General features: G+C 42.0%; 1 long non-coding RNA gene across 1 annotated transcript in view; it reads left to right on the top strand.

Moving 5' to 3' along the window:
- The window catches only part of LOC123952504, a 31763-nt gene extending 12094 nt beyond the window's left edge, over nt 1-19669 (top strand). The window contains exons 2-3 of the long non-coding RNA XR_006820674.1: nt 19037-19115; nt 19447-19669. This is a non-coding gene — a long non-coding RNA (uncharacterized LOC123952504). The remainder of the gene's footprint in view (nt 1-19036; nt 19116-19446) is intronic.
- Nucleotides 19670-19985: the final 316 nt, after the last annotated feature.

Below are 19985 nucleotides of genomic sequence, written 5' to 3'. Positions count from 1 at the left end.
CTAGCCATGCATTTGTTTGTTTCTCTCCCTCTCTTCTGCCTTGTCCTGGGCTAGTCACCATACCTCTCCCCCAGGTGCCGAAAGATGCTCTCTGCTTCCACTCTTGACCTTCACAGTCCATCCAGAGAGGGAGGCCAGAATGATCCTTCTCAGCTGTACCTCTGACCAGGTCTCTACCTCCTCCTTCGGAGGAGAAAGCCCTGTTCCCTAACCGGCCCTGGAGCATTTCTCATCTGGGCTCCAGCTTCTTTTCCTCCTCACCTTGGGCTTCTCTTTCCTTCTTTTTCTTGGTTTTGGCTATACTGAACCACTCAGAATTTCTGGAAGGCAATCCCCATACTCTCCCTTCTCTTAGCCATCTGAATATATTTTCGCCCGGTTCTGAACACAGCCACTTTGGCTTTGGCCTTGGTAACTCTAGGCATCTTCAGCTTAGAGTTCACTCTCCCCACTGGGAAACTTCTCTCATCCCTAACCCTGGTCAAGCACCTTCTGGAGCTTCCCACTAAGACAGTTACTCTGCTGTGCTGTGAGCATCTGTGGACAGGTCTACCTCGCCCACCAGAATATGATTTTTTTTTAGGGCAGCAAATGTGTCTTTTTCTGCAACCTCCAGTCAGTGCCCAGCATGGACCTTGTTACACTAGGTGTTTGTAGCACCAATGAATGATATGCTTTGTTGCCTCAATCAGAGAGTAGATGTGAGAAAGTGTGAAGAAACCAAGGCAGTGACTTAAAGAAACTGACATATGAACAGTCCATGGCCAGTCCTGAAACTGGCTCGGGCTCATCTTTCCATCTTGAATCTCCAGGAATTCAACAGGAAGATGACCTGATTCAGTAGAAATGTGGCTCAAGGTGACTTTATCTTTGACATTAAGGTAGAGAAGAGACCATCTTTGCACCTAACAAGGAGCCTATATTGTTTGTGATGTAAATGTCCAACGAAGAGAGTCAAAGAACCAGGAGCTGTATGACCTGCACGTCCCTTTTAGCTTAGCCATTAGAGAATTTATTAAGGAGCTTTCCGGATGATGTAACTTGAGAAGCCAGCTGAGCCTTTGGTGGGCACCAGAGCAGGATTTTTCCACCATGGCATTACTGGTGTTTTGGGCCAGGGACATCTATGTTGTGGGCATTACTCTGTGCATGTCTGGGCATTTCGCAGCAACCCTGGCTTCTACTCAACTCAACTATGAGCAGTACTCCTCTCACCTCAACTGGGGCAATCAAAATGTCTCCAGACATTGCCAGATGTTCCCTGTTAGGACACAGTTGGCCCAGATGGAGAACCACTGCTTCAGAGTAATCAGAATTGGAGTCTCTCTGGTAAAGCCAAAGGAGCACTGGATGAGAGTGGGTTTGAAGTTCATCTACAACTTGGCAACTGACAAAAGACATTTTTTGGGGTAAGTTCTCTATGAATTCAATTTCAGGATGTTTGACTTTGGGAAATCAGCTTGACCTCTCTTCTCAAAGTAATAGAATAATGCAAGCCCAAGATGTTTTGGATACTTCTGAGTTGAGTGTCGATCTTAGGAGTGATCCAGGAAATGGGATGGGGATTGATGGCCCCATATCTATAGTCAGACAATGAGAGTCAGGTCTCTGCTTGCTCAGGAAGGCCTGTCTCCAGAGGCCACCGCAGCTGTCTCCTTAGAGCTTCTCAAGATACCCCAGGGAACATCTACCTCATTCGGTCTCCTCTTGGCTGCTCTACAGTGGCTTAGACTGTCAGTGCTGGAAAGTGCTTAGAAATATTTGATCTGAGCCCTTTGTTACAGAGGGGGAAACTGAGGCCCTGAAGAGGGAATAGACTTAGCAAGATCACCCAGTGAGTTAGAGTAAGAGCCCTAATTGATCCAAGTTTCTTTCTTTTTAAAAAAAAAAAAAAAACTGGAGGATGCCTGGATGGCTCAGTTGGTTAAGCCCCTGACTCTTGGTCTCAGCTCAGGTCGTGATCTCAGTGTCATGAAATCGAGTCCTGTATCCTGCTCTGTGCACAGTGGGGAATCTGCTTACCTTCATCCTTTCCCTCTTCCCCTTTCCCTGCTCACCTCTGCCCCTCGCTCCTCTCTCTCTCTAAAATAAGTAAAATAAAATCTTTATTGAGATGTGATTGACATTTGAAAAATGGTACGTATTTCATGTATATAACTCAACAAGTTTGGGATTGAGAAATCATCACCACTACCAAGGCCACGAAAATGTCCCAAAATTTCCTTCCATCCCCTTTATTATTATAACTATAATCATCATAGTAATAATAATGTTAAGAACACTTAGCATAAGATCTATCCTCTTAGCAAATTTAAAGTACACAGCACAGTGTTGCTAGGTATGGCACTATGCTGTATAGCTTATCTCTAGAACTTATTTATCAGTTAAGACCCATGTCTCTTGACTAAGAGTCTCATATTCTCTCTCCTGCTCTGTGCTGTCTCACTCTGGGAGCCTACCCCCATGTCTGTTCAACCAGTGGTGGAAGTCTTTATGCAAATCCTTTGCCTTCAAATGCAAAAGGAGGTCCATAACACATTAGCCAGAGCTAATATGCTTACCTTATCTCTCAAGGGAAACATTTGACTTTTCATTGAACTCTGCCCAATGAAATGAAACTAATAGTAGGAATTTGAAGCACTGAGATAGGTTTAGAAAGACTTTTTGGAGCAGCTAGATCCCTTTGGGAAATTCCCCATCTTTAGAGGTCATGTAGCCTACCATTGGGTACAGAGTTGCACACTGGGGTTGCTTCCCCATCATGTGATTTAGAGGAAAGAACCTGAGCTTTGGACATAGGTCCAAACTCCAGCTCCACCACTTCATAGCGCTGCACATTCACCACCAGGCCAACGTCATTTCTGAATGGTCAGTGGGGGCTGGCGTCACATTACATTATGTCATCTCATCAGTTCTTTACACAGCTAGGGGCAGTAGGGTCTACAGCCTATATGGGAACACTGAGTTTCAGCTGAAGACACGAAAACTACATTATATAACAAAGGTTAAAGTAGTGGAATTAGGAGTTGAACCCAAGGCAATCAAGTTCCAGATTACGAATGAGTGAAATGACATGGGGGGGGGGAGATTAGGTATAATAACATAACCTCAATTTCAGTTTCTTAGGATGCTAAATTAAGATGCTAGTAACTCCTTGGAAGAGCCATCATGAGGATTAAATAAAATAATTCCTGCTTAGCACCTGGTACTCACTGAGTGTCTAACACTTGCTCAGTCTTCCTGAGTTGCTCATTTTAGTTGAATGTCAACTACCATTTATTAAGTGTTAACCGGGTGTGGGCAAACTGCTAAATCAGTTCACATGCACAATTTCACTTGCTTTTTTTTTTTAAGATTTGATTATTTATTTGAGAGAGAGAGCGTGTGTGTGTGCACGAAAGAGAGAAAGAGAGAGAGAGCACAAACAGGGAAGAGGGGCAGAGGGAGACGCAGACTCCCTGTTGAGCAGGGAGTCCGATGTGGGACTTGATCCCAGGACCCCAAGATCATGAACTGAGCTGAAGTCAGACACGTAACTGACTGAGCCACCCAGGCACCTGCGATTTCACTTATTTTTGCAAAAGCTACATGAGGGAGGTCAATAATATTTTCCCCCTATTTCCACCAAAGAAATCAAGGCCCAGAGAGATAAAGGACACTGTGGAGCCCGACAGTGAGAAAGGCAGTGTCAAGATTTGCATTCATGCTGTGGCATAGCTCTGGCCCCTTTGGCTATGTTCACCCCTCTGCTACTCCAAGCCACAAATGAACTTCAGAAATTCTCAGATGCCCCAAGACATCTCCTTGGCATGCTTTTTATCTTTTGAGACTAAAATAAACTAATTTTCATCTTATTCAGTAGATCTTTTCCTGTCCTGGAGGTTGGTGCCTAGAGGACAATCTGAGTTCGAGTCAGCCTTGAGGATACTGGAGTCAATTCTTGCTTATCCCTCGTGAATTTCTTCAGACTCATATTCATCTCTCTTCCTTGTCACCCAATACAGCCTTAGGGACTTCAGAATAGTCTTCAGCCAAATTGTACTGAGATCTAATTAAAGCTGCTCATGGCTTGCTTCCAAAGCATCCAGCAAACCTCTCTTCCTTGGGTCCCCCCTTTGAATTACAGTTTTCTGGACCCTTTGCTTCCTTTAATCTTTCATGTGTCCATTCCTCTGCCTAGTACAACCCTGTCTTCATCTGATTGGAATTTCTTCATTCCAAAGCTATGCCTGCAAGTGTGAAAAATTTGTCTGGGTCAGAATCACCTTTTTTTCAGACCAAACTGATGAGATTGGAAACCAATTTCCTCTTCATTCTCTATCTCAAGAGCTCAACAGGGTACCTAAACTGTAGGCCCTAATAAGGTGCCTGGTGATAAAACAGGAAACTTCATAGGTATAAAAGCAGGGGTGATGGAAGTAGACAGACTTGACTGTGAATCCCAGTACTTTAGTGGCTTTCTGGTCTTGACCAAGTTACCTTGAAGTTCTCTGAGACTTGGTTTCCTTATTGGCAACCTGGGGACAGCAATGTGGTTGTTGTGAAGATTCAAAGAGGCCATGTCTTTAAAGGCACTTTGCACTACTGAATTTGGGCTAAGTAGATGTTTGCTAAATCACAATGGACCCATAAGTTGCTTTCCTCTGATCTGATCTCTCATGACATTTTCGTCATGTCTCTTCAATCCATTTATCCCTTTCTACCCTGGTTGTGATGAATTGGGTGTGTATATATGTTCTCCTACTAATCTGAACATCTTGGAAAGAGGTCTCATAACAGACTCAATTTTGGATTCCCAGTACACTGGGGCCATGCTTCATACAGAATGGATTAATAAATAGTTGTTGCATTAAGGAACAGAATGAACAACCCATGTGAGAAATGCATAAGAAAGAAATGCATGCTTCAAAGAGAAATGTGTAAGAATCAACCCGTCTCGGAAGGGACTGGGTCTGCCTCAGTCTCCTGATCACTTGGCCAGATGATAACAGTGTCAAATGAATCCCTACTGAATAAGCGAATGTGGGGTCCAGGAATATTTAACTTATCAGAGTCCATAAAACCTTCTTGGGTTGATGTCCAACTAGTCTCAGCAAGAGAAACTGAGGCCCAGGGAAAGGGAAGGACTGCCTATTTTGACACAGGGACTCAGTATCAGGTATTCTATATTATCTAGTATAAGGTTTTTTAAATAACCTGGTATAACCATAACCTTTGGTTGACGAAGACTGACTTGGTGTGGTTAGTCACAGCTGAATCTAGCCCTATTCTTTTGCCCTTAGTGACTGGCAGGAGCCCAACCAATGAGAGAATGAAAGGAACTAAAGCCATCAAGGGGAATAAGCACCGGTACAGTAATCCATTCATGTTTGTGTTCTTTTGGGCTGAAATTCAACACATTCCTAAATCAAATTATGTGGTTTGGGAGGAAAACGAGTTTTGGTTATTTTTACATTGCACACCTTGACTTTTACCATGTGGAGTTTTACAGCCAGATTCTGCCTCTCTTTTCCCGAAGTTGTCCCAAACCAGCTAGTTATGTCTTCCTGGGAGGAATTCTCCTTGGGAAGCAAAGTCTTGCTTTATAAAGCACCAGCACGTGTTGTGTGGCCTAGAACAATTGTTGGAATCAAATTCTCTGGTTTCCTGACTCTATATGCGTTGTGTTTCCTTTTGCTCAAGGCTTCTTTGAAAAATAAGTCTTTCCTGTGATTCAGATGAATTCATAAAAAATAAGACTAGGGACTACAGCGTGAGCTTCATGAGGACAGAGACTTCATTTTTTTATTGCTGTATCCTCAGGACCTAGAATAGGCCCTGTTTATGGTAAGAACTGAATGAGTGAATGAATGAATGGTTCAATGAGTTGACTCTTCTTAGAGAACTGTGGGGGCTCATGGGGAGACCCTGAAGCCATCTGTAGTCTTATTTATGACCAGCTATGCAACTTTGGGTAAGTCCCCCATTCTCTCTGAATTACTGACTTGTCTGGAAGATGAAGTGGGATGAGTGGATGTGAAGAGGGTTGAATTCAATAATGAATATGAAAGTATTTTGGAAAAAAATTGGCTTCCGTCTTTTTCCTCTCTTTGAAATCTCTCTCTGGGAGAATCTCCAGATATATTTGTTTGGGATCATAGTTCATAACCAGATGGAGAGGCAGAGAGAGCAGCACAGATGTTACTGGTGTTGCTTTGGATGACTCAGTCAGGGAAGCTTAAAGGTGAAAATTAGTTTTTTTTTGGGGTCAGTTCTCTGTGTTACAAAAGGATGGAAAGGAAAATGAGGAAAGGTAAACAAAACAATCAGATCTGAGGGACTGAGGGAAAGCAAGAGAGGAAATGAGTTTATTAGGAACTAGTTAACACTTGACCTCTTTCAGTGTGGTGGCCTTGGGCAAGTCATTTCTAAAAGATCTATGTGTTGTTTTATGCCCCTGGGGGATAGAGATGAATATAACTCAATCTGCACAGCTCTGGGAGAGGCATATAGGTAACACTGATGAATGAAAGATGAGAGTTATGAGTGCTGAGATGAAGGATGTACCAGATTCTATAGGAATGCATAAGGGAGAGGAATGTGAATCTGGTGGAGTGTCTCTGGGAAGGTATTTAAGGGGAGGTGGTGTTTGAGATGGGCACTAAGAGAATGCACCACTAAAGCATAGGCTATACGGTGAAGAAAGGGAGGGCACAGATCATAAAGACATAGTAAGTCAAGCTCACTAAGATTTTCATACCAGTGGACGATGATAAGTCATGCAAAAATTGTAGGCAGAGGAAGAACATGGTCACTTTTGCATTTCAGAATAGTCATTCCAGAGTTGTGAAGGGGATGAGTTGGAGGGGAGAGAGGCTGGTATAGGGTCTCCAGTGGAAGCCCAGTGCCCTTGTCCAACTGAGAGATGATTAAGGCAAGGGCCAGCAAGATAGGATAGAGGGACATATACAAATAAAATTAAGAGGTGATCCTCAGGGCCTCAGATTCCCTATCTATAAAGTTAAATATTTCTGAACCCAAGTTTCTATGACGGTCTCAAAGACTACTAAGGAGTGTAACTATGGCTGGGATTTGGGGACACTGTGGGAAAGAAGTAGCTTCATGAAGAATACTGTTTTGTAGACTCCCTGTAATTTTATTGACTGGGTGTGTTGAGTGGGAAAGGGTTAACAACAGCCCTGCCAAAGGGTGAAAAAACCCTGCTATGAAACTTGAGGGATGGGACCTGAGGGAGGGTGTATGTGAATAGTAGCAAGACAGTCTCAGGATTGGAAGAACCTTGAGAAACCAGTGTATTGGGTGCTTCTAACACCTCTGCAACATGCACACTAAAAGATTGTCCAGTCTCTTCTGCATCCCTCCTGTAATGAGAAGCCATCCATTTCCTGTATAGCCTGTCTCATTCCTGAAAAGTCTCAGCACTGAACTTCATCCCATCTATCTCATTTCTGTCCCTCCTTGACCAGAGAAGGTAGTCTTCGAAAGAGACCATCAAGAATCCTTGCACCAAAAAAAAAAAAAAAAAAAAAAAAAAAAAGCCTGATTAATGCAGGCATTATAGAAGCAAGCCATTGCTTCGATTAAAATTGATTTTCATTTTTTCTCATTTGAGGTTCAGCAGTATTTCAAGCCCCATGCCAGACAGAGACAGAAAGATGGTTGAGTTCAAAAGGATTTTTTTTTTTGTCAAAATTGAGTGCTGGAAGCCAGAGAATTCCAAGGCCAGCAATGCAGCTGAGATGGCTCCATCGTGACGAGGAGTCCCTATGGGCAGGAAGGGCACAGGGTATATAGGCTGAGGAGGAATGAGGCATGAGAATCTATTCTTGGTGATAGGGATGTTGTAAAAATCTTGTCCTAGGATGATACAGGAACTGTTAAGAAATAAGGAAGAACTGGCTGTAGTGAGTGTGACCAGAAGGGGACAAACACTGAGGCAATGCCTACAGACGCAATGGGCTACTCACTGCCCTCTCTCGCCCACTTCCCTTATCCTCCTCCTACTCCAAAACTCTTCTTCCTGGTTTCTTCCATTGTCTTCTTGAAATTGGCTACCTTCTTCCTCTTGTTTTCCCCACCCATCTCATTCTGACTCTAGGTTTCTGTATCATTCCCCACATAGGAGCAATGCCTTACATTTTTATGATGCTTCACAGTTCAAAAGGGCAATTGGAATACATGATCTCATCAGCCATATGTATACATAGGTGCTGTCCCCATCCTGCAGATGATGAAAAGGAGGCTATGGGAGATGAAGTCACTTGCCCAAAGCTACACAGTCACGTGGCAGCAGAGGCAGGTGATGGCTTGTGCCCTCTCCAAATAGTGTTCCGTCACTCCAACTTGACAGGTTAAGTGTCTGGTATTCCCGTGTCCTGACTTGCACTGAACATGGGGAACTGAATGATCTCCTCATTGAAGGACCACAAAGGAAGGATTCTTTCTCCTGGAGGTATGTTTAGAGGAGGCCCAAGGAGAATTTATTGCCCTGAAACTTTTCTTGAATTCTAGAGAAGTCCTGTTCTAAGTCATTGGAGTCTTTTAGTGTCCACACTTGCTGCATATGCCTGACTCCATTCTGATGGCCCTGATAATGGGGAAGATGGAGCTAGAATCAGTGGTGTGCTGGAACCAGCTCATACCAGCTTGTTTGTTAAATTTTCAAGAATTTTGCGAGCTGGTTGTGAAACATAGCCATTATCGGACTTTATATAAACTTAGAGTTGAATGAACTATGATGAAAGCAAAGGTAAGGAATATTCAATATATCCTTTTTAATTATTTCACTGCATTTTACTATTACGATAATTTCCTTACTCTTTACATCTATTGTATTGAGATTATTTACAGCTATTGTATCAGAATGGTGAAAATACATGTGAGGATGTGTTAGTACTTATCTCCTACTCCCTCTGTGTTCATGACATTGTACCAGCTTGAAATTGGCCCCTGGGGGATTACACTATGGAATTTGGCAAAAGCTACAAATCAAGTCTCTTTTCCCCCTCCCTTTACCATCAAGCAGCCTAACACTGGCTAAGATAGAAAAAGGTTTGTGGTGAATGGACCTCTAGAATACTGAATTTCATGGTCTTCCCTCTTGCTGGCATGAACTTGGGCAGAGGGAAAAAGGTGTCTGGAAAGGGATGGAGATAACAGACACTGGGAAGTCACTCACTATTTGTCCTTGATGGTGATTATCACACCAGCAATGCTATAACATTTCATACAGATTATGGGCTTGGTACTGTATTAGACATTTGACATGCCCTATTTGTTTCATTCTCACAAAAGCCATACAAAGTAAGTATTACTGTTCCCATTTGACAGATGGATACCCAAAACTCAAAGAAGTAGAATGACTTGCCCAACATTACCCAGAGAAAAAGTGGTAGGGCTAGGCTTTGAGTCCAGGTCTGTCTGATCCCAAATCAGTGCTTTTTCTGAAATGTTAGTGGGAAGGAAATTCCCTGGAACCCTGTGGGCCATCCTACACATCTGTTCTCACCTTCAGAAGCTCTTTTGTTGGTGTGGACCAGTGATATGATAGGTGTCTTTTGTTTAAAGTAATCACTAATTCTAAATAGAAACCAAACTCGAGGCATCTATTCATTCATTCAACTGATTTTTTTTTTTTTTTGAGTGCATATTGTGTGCCAGGTACTATCCATCAGGGGACAAGACAGATAAAATCCGTGCTTTTGAGGAGCTTTGGGACTACAAGGGGTCAATTTTAGGCCTGGTGTGACACCAATAAGACACCTTTCCAGTGCATCCCAGAACATATTCTGAGGTTAATATGCTCAGAGAACTTGGTGATAATCATATGCTCTCCTGCATCAGCAGGCCTTGCCCAGGCTTGGCAATCTCTGCTTCTGGAGTTAGCAAAAGTCCCTCTTCCTTCTTGTAAAACAAGATTGGCCACCAACCACTTCAGAGAAGGAAAAATAGCCTTGGACACTGTCTATAGATGGTTTCCCCTTCCAGGGGCAAGAGGACTAGGGGAAAGGTATGTGCACGGTTTCCTCAAATTGTGGTTTTGAATTTGGGTTTGTGGTTCAAATCCCTATTTTTGGCAGTCACCTCTGCTATAGACCAGCCAGTCACAAGGGTGGGTCTCTTCCACACCCTATGGGATAGATTTTGATATTAGAGGGGAAATATCTGATTCATTACTATTCCATCCTCCTTTTAGGGGGAGGGAAAGCAAAGCTAGTAATTAGGGATTTTTGTTTTGTTTTGCTTTTGTTTCTCCAAGGGCAAGGTTAGCTGATTCTGAATGCTTTACTATAGACATACTCAAGTTGCCTAAGGGGGATATTTCCTGAAGCCCCTCTTTTGACTTGGCAACACAGAATAGAACTCTTTGGAAGATAGAAGAGGTGCAGTGGTTTTGATCTTCGTAGAGTTGATTTCCTTAGGCCATCTAGAGTTATTCCCTCTGTCATGATGGTGGTAGAAATGTCTTGAAAAGACTGTCTGATCATAGCCTCATTCAAATGTGGTTGGTTTTCAGTTATCTGAATTTGGGGCTTTCCATGGCTACCTTCTCTCTCCCTCTTGCTGTTTGTAAAGAGAGGTGAGTACTGATTCCACTTGAAAAGCATGCCTGGAGGATGGCATTCATTCCAGTTGGGTGATGAGAGTGACACAGGCACTGGAATATGGCAGGTTGCGAGTCTAGAATGAAACAGAGGAAAGTACCCAGCAGAGCTGGTGAGGTGTCAGCAAGCAGAGTCCCAACCTGGCAGGGAGGGGCTGCACAAACAGGGGCAGTCTGAGCCAAACTGGTCTTCCAACTGGGACTGCCTTCCTCTCCCTTCCATCAGGGACATGGTTAGATCCTCTTCTATAGAGCACTGGACCCCGCAAGCCCTAACCCCCAAAGAGGGTCCTGTTTTGGCCATTCAGGCAAATGGTGCTGAATCATACACCTTTTTGTTATCCAGAATTCTTTCAAAGCCTTTGAAAGCCCTGCCCATAGCAGCTTCATTTCTTCCCCACCACAGGTGGTCTTACCATTCTACAATTCTGCTGCAGGACAAAACTCTGTTTTGAAAGATATTTCCTACTAGTAATTAATTTGCCTGGTTTGCAAGAAACAAAGACATAGGAGGGGATGATTAGAGCTTCCGAAGTGCATGAGATAATCAGATTGACCATAGTAAGTTCATTACTTAATAACTGCAAAATCTTGGGCATCTCTTTCCAAATTAAGCTTCTGTTATTTAGGTGAACATAATAACAACATAATGATATACAGCTCAAAGAGTTGTTGAGTGTATTTTAAAGACAATGACTGTGGGATGTTTAGCATTAAACCCCAAATTGCTGTGGTCTCTGATTATCTCAAGCATGATGGATGAGTAGAACAATATTCCGGGAGAGCCTCCTCTGAGCCTAACCCTGAGCTTGGCTTTGGAGATTCAGTGCTTTGCATTCCTGTTCACAGGTTCTCTGCACTCTTGAAGCTTTGAGTCGAGCAGGAAAGGAAATAAAATCAGAATAAAATCAGTGTGTAAGAGTGCCTTCCCCATGGACTCAATGTGATGTGGTTCATGTGTCCCATCCCCTGCCCCCTGTCCTTGTGGACAATAGAAGACTTTCCAAAGTCTCTTTTTCTTACTGTGACTTATCTACTGAGAGTTTCATGCTTTCAACTTCCTAGTAAACATGTGCCAACATTTTCCTTAGCTGTGCTACCATCATTTTAACCTCAATGTGTCTAAAAGCAAGGTTTTTTTTTTTTTTAAAGATTTTATTTATTTATTCGATAGAGAGAGAAACAGTGAGAGAGGGAACACAAGCAAGTTTATCCTTTTCTTTCCCCTGTCCTGACATTCCTTCAGAATAGCACTGATGTTCCGCTGTTTAGCTCATTAGTTGGGCTTTCTGGGTTATCTTTAGCGCTTTCATCCTTTTTCTCTCTGTCTGTCCCAAAGTTCCTTCTGGAAGGCACAGCATTCCCTGGTTTAGACGGCTAGTTGGCTAACTATCTTGATCATGTTTAGTCTGTCTTCTGTCTTGTCCCAACTGATCTCTCTTTTTTTTTTACTTTATTTATTTGACAGAGAGAAATCACAACTAGGCAGAGAGGCAGGCAGAGAGAGAGGAGGAAGCAGGCTCCCCGCGGAGCAGAGAGCCCGATGCGGGGCTCGATCCCAGGACCCTGAGATCTATGACCTGAGCCGAAGGCAGAGGCTCCAACCCACTGAGCCACCCAGGCCCCCCCCAACTGATCTCTTAATCACGAAATCTTGTAGGATTCCAAGCCATTAACCCAGACTTCCTGTATATTATAATCATCTCTTTGCCTCTAATCTATCATGTGTAACCACTTCTAACAGATTACTTTTACCCAAGCATGACTTTATAATATAACTTGACAGCTACCTTTTATTGAGTACCTATTATATGCCAAGTTCTATGCTAAGCATTATATACTCATTGTCTTTTAAATTTCACTCTAATCTCTGAAGTGTATATTATTATATTCACCTAAATAACAGAAGTTTATGGGAAGTGAGATACCTAAGATCCTGTAGTTATTAACCAAACAGATTTAATGTAATGTTTTCTCTGATTCCAAAGACTATGTTCTTAATGTTCATGTTAAGTGGCCTGTAGATTTTTTTTTAATGTCTGTTATCAGCTAAAAAATATTCAGAGGCTTCCCATTGCCTGAAATTAATGTCCAAATATCTGGTCAGGTTCTCTTTTTGTACATTCTCTTGCACCACTTTCTGGCATGAGTTTTCTGCTAGGGCAGGCCGGTTTCCTGAATTCCCCTTCAGTGTCTAGTTCATTCCAGCCTTTCCATTTTTGGTCATGCTGAGAGCTATCTGAAAAGTCAAGAGATTGATAAAGGAAACTGATTTAAGCACCATTTGGAAAGCAAGAGAAACAACCCAACTCTACTTAAATTAGAATAAGAAATAACTAAGTTTAATGAAGATGATCAGAATGAATTGGCATCATATGCCATGACTTGTGGCCACATGAGACTGGTCTGTCTTTTGAGTTTTGTGAGCTAATAAGATACAAAGGAGTACAGGGACTTATGAAGTATTGCTCAAATGAACAAATAAATTTCAGTGTTGCTTGAGAGAATGAGAAAGCAAAAAGTTAAGACATGAAAGATGGAGATGTGTATGGGGAAGACGGGCTGATGTGGTAGGCTTTATTTACATGTTGGGGAATTTACTATTCAACTAAAGATTAAAAAACAAAAATACAGAATTTGTGTTATTTTAAATGTAAAGATAAATGTAAAGATTTAACAACTTAGAATTTGTAACGCCACAAATACATTACAATGTTTGTGCTATTCATAGGATGAAATAGATTTTATAAAAAGTGTTACTGTGTATGTCCTGATAATAAGGCAAGGTCTTTACCTCCTCATTCCCTGATGACCCCTAAGAAAAGGGGGTTTCTTCATCCTCAACTCCTCTCCTCATGGAGTGTCACAGATTATGGGATGCTTTCACAATGTATTTTATTCCATCACCATATAATAGTGGAGGAAGACAATTAGTCTGAAATGACCTCAAACAATGCAGATTTCAGATGCTTACTGAGCTCTTTTAATGTAGTTAGTTAGAATCCAACCCAGATTCAAAAAGTTTTCTTGGATTCTGTTTGCCCAGTGTAAATGATAGAGGAAAGTGCAAATGAGCTTTAAACAAAAGGCCTCATAAAATAATAGAACTAAGAGGTTATGCTTTGAGTAACACAGATACATACCAGAAGACCGACAGAAACAAAATCTTTGAATGTTTGGAACATGTGTACTGTTGCTGTGGTTACATTTCCTATGTGACTATGATTAACTTTATGGATTAACTCATAGCCCTTAAACAGAAGTGTAGATGATATGCTCTGGAAAACCGAGTGAGGTAACTCCAAAAAATGGGTCTAATAATGACAAAAACACTGATGTTGAAGATGCATGTGGGAGAAAGCAGTTTTTCCACATTAATAGAATTTTATATATGAGACTATTTTAGATGTATTGGTATAACTTAATTGTCATAATAAATATTGAGAACAGAACTATAAGTCTTTCTTGTGTACCCCTACAAGGTTATATATTCATTTTGGCTAAAATTATATTTTTATTGGTGTTTTGTTAGGAAAAATGGGGCTTCTCCCTGTACATATGGTTGCCTTTTATTTCGACTTACATAGCATTCACCAAACTCTCTAGAAAGTGTGGTTTGGTTCCTAGCACAAGTGAAAAGTTGTATAATGAACACCTTCTTTCAATCCCTACTGCACCAGCCTGTGATGTATAACTGTAATTAGAATTAAGGTCAAAGAGTCTACATGGGGGCATCCGTTGTGAAACTGGGGCCTTGATGTGATTTTCTGAAAGAAGAGAAACCATAGAAGAGAGTCAGGTGAGGAGACCACAAAGATCTTCTACTATTTAAAGTTCTAGATCATTCTTTTCCTTCCAGGCCTCAAATATCCAAGAAGCCCTCCTTCTTATACCATGTATCTAGCAATGAAGCTCTTCTGTTCTGCCTCTCTCTATTTCTCAACTGGGAGCCTCATCTGAGCCAAGAAACACAAAAAATGATTTGAGTAACTATTTTCTCATTTCTTCCAAGGGTGCTTCATTACAAGCACCATCTGGATGCAGGGGAGAGAAGTTAATGGATTATGTATAATGGATACCTTAGAGCCTCTCTATTGTATCGCTTGGGATTTCCTTCTTTCCCAGGATGTATGAAGACCCCAAATCCTCATTAGATGAAAGATACTACTCATGCAGCTCTTATTGTGGTCTAGGGTTATGGAGACATTTCACATACTTCTCATTTAATCCTTCCAATGAGACTATGACTTATGTACTATAAATTGCATTTTATGACTAAAGAGACTGGGCTCAAAGAAGTTAAATAATTTGGTGATGATAATGTTAGTTACAGAGCCAGAATTTGATTCAGGGTTATCTAGACTCCAAAGAGAGTTTTTAACTATGGCTCTATATTGTCTGTAATTTGGTACATATGACATTTCTTCTTTTTTCATAATGAAGAGTTTAAGAAGACCAAAGCTTATAAGAATCATAAGCAAACTCTCAGTCCATTGCTTGGTCTTCATTGCCTGTCTCTTATCTCTTATCTGAAGAAGTTCCTTCTTACCCAAATCTATCTACATGTCTCCTGAAAATTTTACTTAAATTGATACCTACAGGTACCAGTCATGAGCTGGGTGTTGTGCTGGCTAGTAGTATAAAAGCACTAAAAACCAGTCCTGAAATTTCCCCTAGGGAAGGTATTCCCTTTAAGAAGTATCACTTGGTGTTGTGAGTGAACCCTCCCCAAAGGGTCTAGTTAAAGATAAGAAAAAAGTTAGCAAAAGTTTATGTGTAAGAAATCAGCAGGAATTTGAGCATGGAGGGGTGAGTAGAGAAAAGAGGGATAAAGGCTGATGCTGGGAGAGAAGCAGCAGTTGAGGAATTTTTTGAAAATCAGGGTTGCCCACTATAGAATTCTAGCATGCTTAGGCTGCTGTACTATAATACCATCTTCACTCCCATAATCTCCATAAATCTCTCATAAAGTTGGCTTTCTGTACCAAGTGAGTTCATGCATTGCAAGTAAGATTAGTCAAATTCCAGATCTGAACCAAATTTTAAGGAAGAGAGAAAGCATGTATTAGATGAGAGGAAGAAGTATAACAGGAATTGACTCAGTTGGTAGAAGCTGGGACTCAGAGGTTTCAATTTCCCACTTTCCTGGGAATTGTCCCCACACTTTCCTCAAGATGAGTGATGGAAGGTCAAGACAATCTCATCTAGATCTTAAGAGGCATAGTGCCTGTAGCTCTGAAGCTGCTATTTGAGTTACTCAGAGGACAGCAAGGTAAGTATTCTGTCCTCAAGAAACTTATGGTCTAGAAGGAAAGGCAATTACATAGAGAGATCATCTCAAAGTCATGTCCCAAAGCTGAGGGGAATGGAAAAGTACTGGGTCCTAACAGTGCAAAAGAAGGACACAAAGATTGGTTGTCCTAGGGCCAAGAAAGTCTCCTTAGAGGAGATAACAAGAGTCTTAAGGAAGGATTAAAAATTATCCAGGTGAAGAAGAGTTCTTTTAGCATTCTGGGTGGACAGGTTAGTCTGAGAATACCACCATCACCACCACTAGTACGACTACAATTACTACTACTACTACGATTTCTACTACTACCCAAACTACTAGTTAACATTTACTGAGGGTATACTTACTGTATGTACCTGCCTCTGTTTAAAGCAATTTATACCTCATTGGAACCTCTCGACCTTATGAGATAGGTACTACCCCCCTTGTCTTCTATTGCCACAAAAGTGCAGTGTAACCACCAACCATTGAATACTACTTTAGCTCAGGAGTCAATGGGATTCAGATGATCTGGGTTAGACTTGATCTTGCCTGGGCTTGCACATACATTTGTGGTCAGATGTGAGTCAGGTAGTAGCTCTGCTGATCTTGGATAAGCTTGCTCACATGTCTGGGAGTAAGACGACTGTTAGTTGATCAAGGGTGGGTGCCTCTGCTTGCTTCCACTCCACATGATTTTCATCCTCCAGCTCAGACCAGGTCACATGGCAACAGCAGATGTTACAGAAACAAGTTGAAATGCTTAAGCCCTTTCTCAAGCCTCTGCTGGCATCCTGTTTGCTAACATCTCCTTAGCCAAAGCATGTAACTAGGCCAGCCCGAATTCAAGGGGTGGGGAAATAAACCAAGAAGCACATGACCAAGGGCTCAGGATATGAATGCAGGAAGAATTGGATCATGAATCCAACTGGTCTACCATATGTATTCTCCTGTCATCCTTCTGCTACAAGACATTTGCATGATCACTCGCAGGAGTTGCTTGAAGACTGTGCTCATTAAAGCAAAGAAAGGAAAAAGGAGTGGAGAAAAAAACAGGATAGCATTCATTTTGAGAGAAGAGGGAAAGAAAGGACATATTATGGAAAGAAGTTATGATTCTACGTGGGGTTTTTTTTTAAACAAACCTTTTATTTTAGAGATTTTAGAATGATTTTAGATTTATAGGAAAATTACAAAGCTAGAATAGAGAGTTCCCATATACCTATAACCAATTTCCCCCCCTTATTAACATCTGACATTAATATGGTATATTAATCATAATTAATGAACTAGTATTGTTACAATATTATCGAATTCTTCATGGATTTCCTCAGTTTTTCTCTAGCATGCTCTTTCTTTTCCAGGGTCCTATCCAGGGGGTCCCATTACATTTAGTCATCTTGTGTTAGGCTCCTCTTGGCTATGACAGTTTTTTGGGCTTTCTTGTTTTTGATGACCTTGACAATTTTGAGGTGGATTGGTCAGATGTTCTGTGGAATACCCCCCAGTCAGAGTTTGTTGGACATTTTCCTCATGATTAGCCTAGAGTTATGGGTTTGGAAGAGGAAGACCACAGAGGGAAAGCATCATTTTCACCCTGTGATGTCAAGGAAGAACAAGGAGACTCTCAACCATTTCAAATACTCAAATTAAATACGACCAGGAATGTGAGCTCTCAAGTCAGTGAGTATAAGTATTATATGCATGATAATTCAGTTTAATTTCTCTTAACAAGTATAAGGTGAGTCAAGACAATTTCCCAAAGCTACCAAAGTGTTTCAGCGTCAAGGTGATTGTTGAACCATTGTAGTGGAGGGCGTAGCTCATGCAGAAGTTTCCTGTAAATAAACAACTTCTCATGATGACTTTGTATAGTAGCAGGGCTTCAATTTTCAGGAAGAGCTTTCTTTCCTCCTCTCGACTAATGCTTCCCTCCACCCAAAGTTACTTCTAATTGTTAGAAACACAGTATTTTTCTAGCCAGCATGTTTCATTCTCAAAAGCACCCCTGGCAAGAATTTCTTTATATTCTTCCAGGATTCTTCATTTCCTGCCATAAAAGCATGGGGCCTCCAGTTTTAAGATAATACCAACCAAAGCTGAAACAAGATGTTAGAGCGCGTAATTCTCAAGTTCCTTAGTCTAGGGGCACAAGCCAAGAAGGATGCAGGCAGGGTGAACATTCACTGATTTAACAAGTATTTATTGAACATCTGTTATGTGACTGGCTCTGACCCAGGGGACAGTGAAACAGTTATCACTCTAACAAAGTTTAATCAGGATGTGGAAGCAAAGACAAACCAGTATGAAGTATGATAGGAAGAAAGCCCTTGTGTTGGGGCTACAAAGCAGAGATGCCGCCCTCTGGGGAGGGGGCTCTAGGCACCTAACAGGGAAGCTTTCTTAGAAAACTTGACCTCTAAGATACCTGAAGGATGAGTAAGATTAGGGGAAAGAGGCATTGGTGTGCACGTGTGAGTGTCTATGTATATGCATGTTTGTGCCCGAGTGTGTGCCTGTGAATAAAGAGTATTTTCAGTGGACGGAAAACCGTATTCATAAAATATGGTTGTGGCACTTTCAGAGAAGGGCAACCATATCTCTGTGTTTAATTTTACCCAAAGAGCCTGAGGCTTAGGAGGTTTTCCTGGAGGCAGTAACTGCTGAGCTGGCCTTAAATGATGGGCAGGAATGCAGGGAGCCCAACAAGGGGGTGGGAGGGCAGGGCTCTCTGAGCAGGGTCCACGGCTTCAACAAAGACACAGAGAAAAGAAATGCCTGGTGTCTTCAGCAAAAACTCAAATGGCTCAGCCAGACTAGAAAATAGACTGGGGGTAGGGAAGAATGTCCCAAAAGAGAGACTGGGGAGGTGGCAAGGATCCTGAGGTCTTGAATGACATCACTGAGGCTTGGGTTTTCATCTTGAAGTGGAGATAACAATAACCACAACAGCAGCAGACCTGCTGCCCAGCGTAGTTGTGAGGATGAAATGAGATAAGCCTGCAGACCACCTAGCAAGGTGCAGACCACCTAGCAAGGTACTGGCCCCTAGAGCTGAGAAAGGGCAGACTGGATTGTCATTCATTGCCTTTGAATTGCTAATGCACTGATTAGTGACCACTGCTTGCAGTTGGAGTTTTCTGAAATTCTCTGCATTTCTCTAGGGTCCTCCTTGGAGAGAGCCTCAGCTGGGCTGGGCACAGAGCCTGGCGCATTGTTGGCAGTGAAGGGCAAGGCATAGAGGTAAAGTAAAATTATTCTTTGGGTTTCAACCACAGGAAAAAACTGCAGCCCTACCCAGGCTCAAGTTAAATACATGGGAAGGCTACTCCACAGGGTTTTTGTTCTTTCTCACTGGAAAGTTCCTCATTCTTGACTGAGAGATTTCAAGCAGACGTGACTCCTTGAATGCCACTCTGGGTTCCTGTACACATTTTAATCCCCTCTCCCTGAGTTTTTATCCCCTGAAATAAAAATGTGCATGTTAAGGGCGATGGAGGTAGGAAGCAGTGTTACGCACCACAGTACTGCTCTGCCAAAAATTCTAATTGTGGTTTTCCTCTTTTCGATCAAGTGGCTGACTCTGGCAGTGCAGCATGTTTAACGAAACAGAAAACTTCATGCCTTGTAATCTTTACAAGAGCGAAGGAACCTCTGCAGGGAACTTATCTCCAGTGGACTGAATCGAATGTTTGGGTCCTTCCAAATTTCATGTTGGAATCCTAAATCCTAACCCATACTATAATGATTGGTGGAGGGGGGGAGGCTTTAGGAGGTGATTGGGTCCTGAGGGTAGAGTCTTGTGATTGGGATCAGTGTTTTTTTTTTTTTTTTTTAAAGATTTTATTTATTTATTTGACAGAGAGAGATCACAAGTAGGCAGAGAGGCAGGCAGAGAGAGAGGAGGAAGCAGGCTCCCCGCGGAGCAGAGAGCCCGACGCGGGGCTCGATCCCAGGACCCTGAGATCATGACCTGAGCCGAAGGCAGAGGCTTTAACCCACTGAGCCACCCAGGCGCCCCAAGGAATCTCAGAGAGCTCTGGCCCTCTTTCCCTCATGGGAAGACATGGTTAAGTCTGCAACACAGAGAATCCTATGATACAGTATCCTGTA

This window comes from Meles meles, chromosome 11 (genome assembly GCF_922984935.1).
Source record: "Meles meles chromosome 11, mMelMel3.1 paternal haplotype, whole genome shotgun sequence".
In the NCBI taxonomy this organism is placed as follows: Eukaryota; Metazoa; Chordata; class Mammalia; order Carnivora; family Mustelidae; genus Meles; species Meles meles.
Note: the sequence above shows the minus strand (reverse complement) of the source record. Positions and strands in the feature narration are given on the sequence as shown.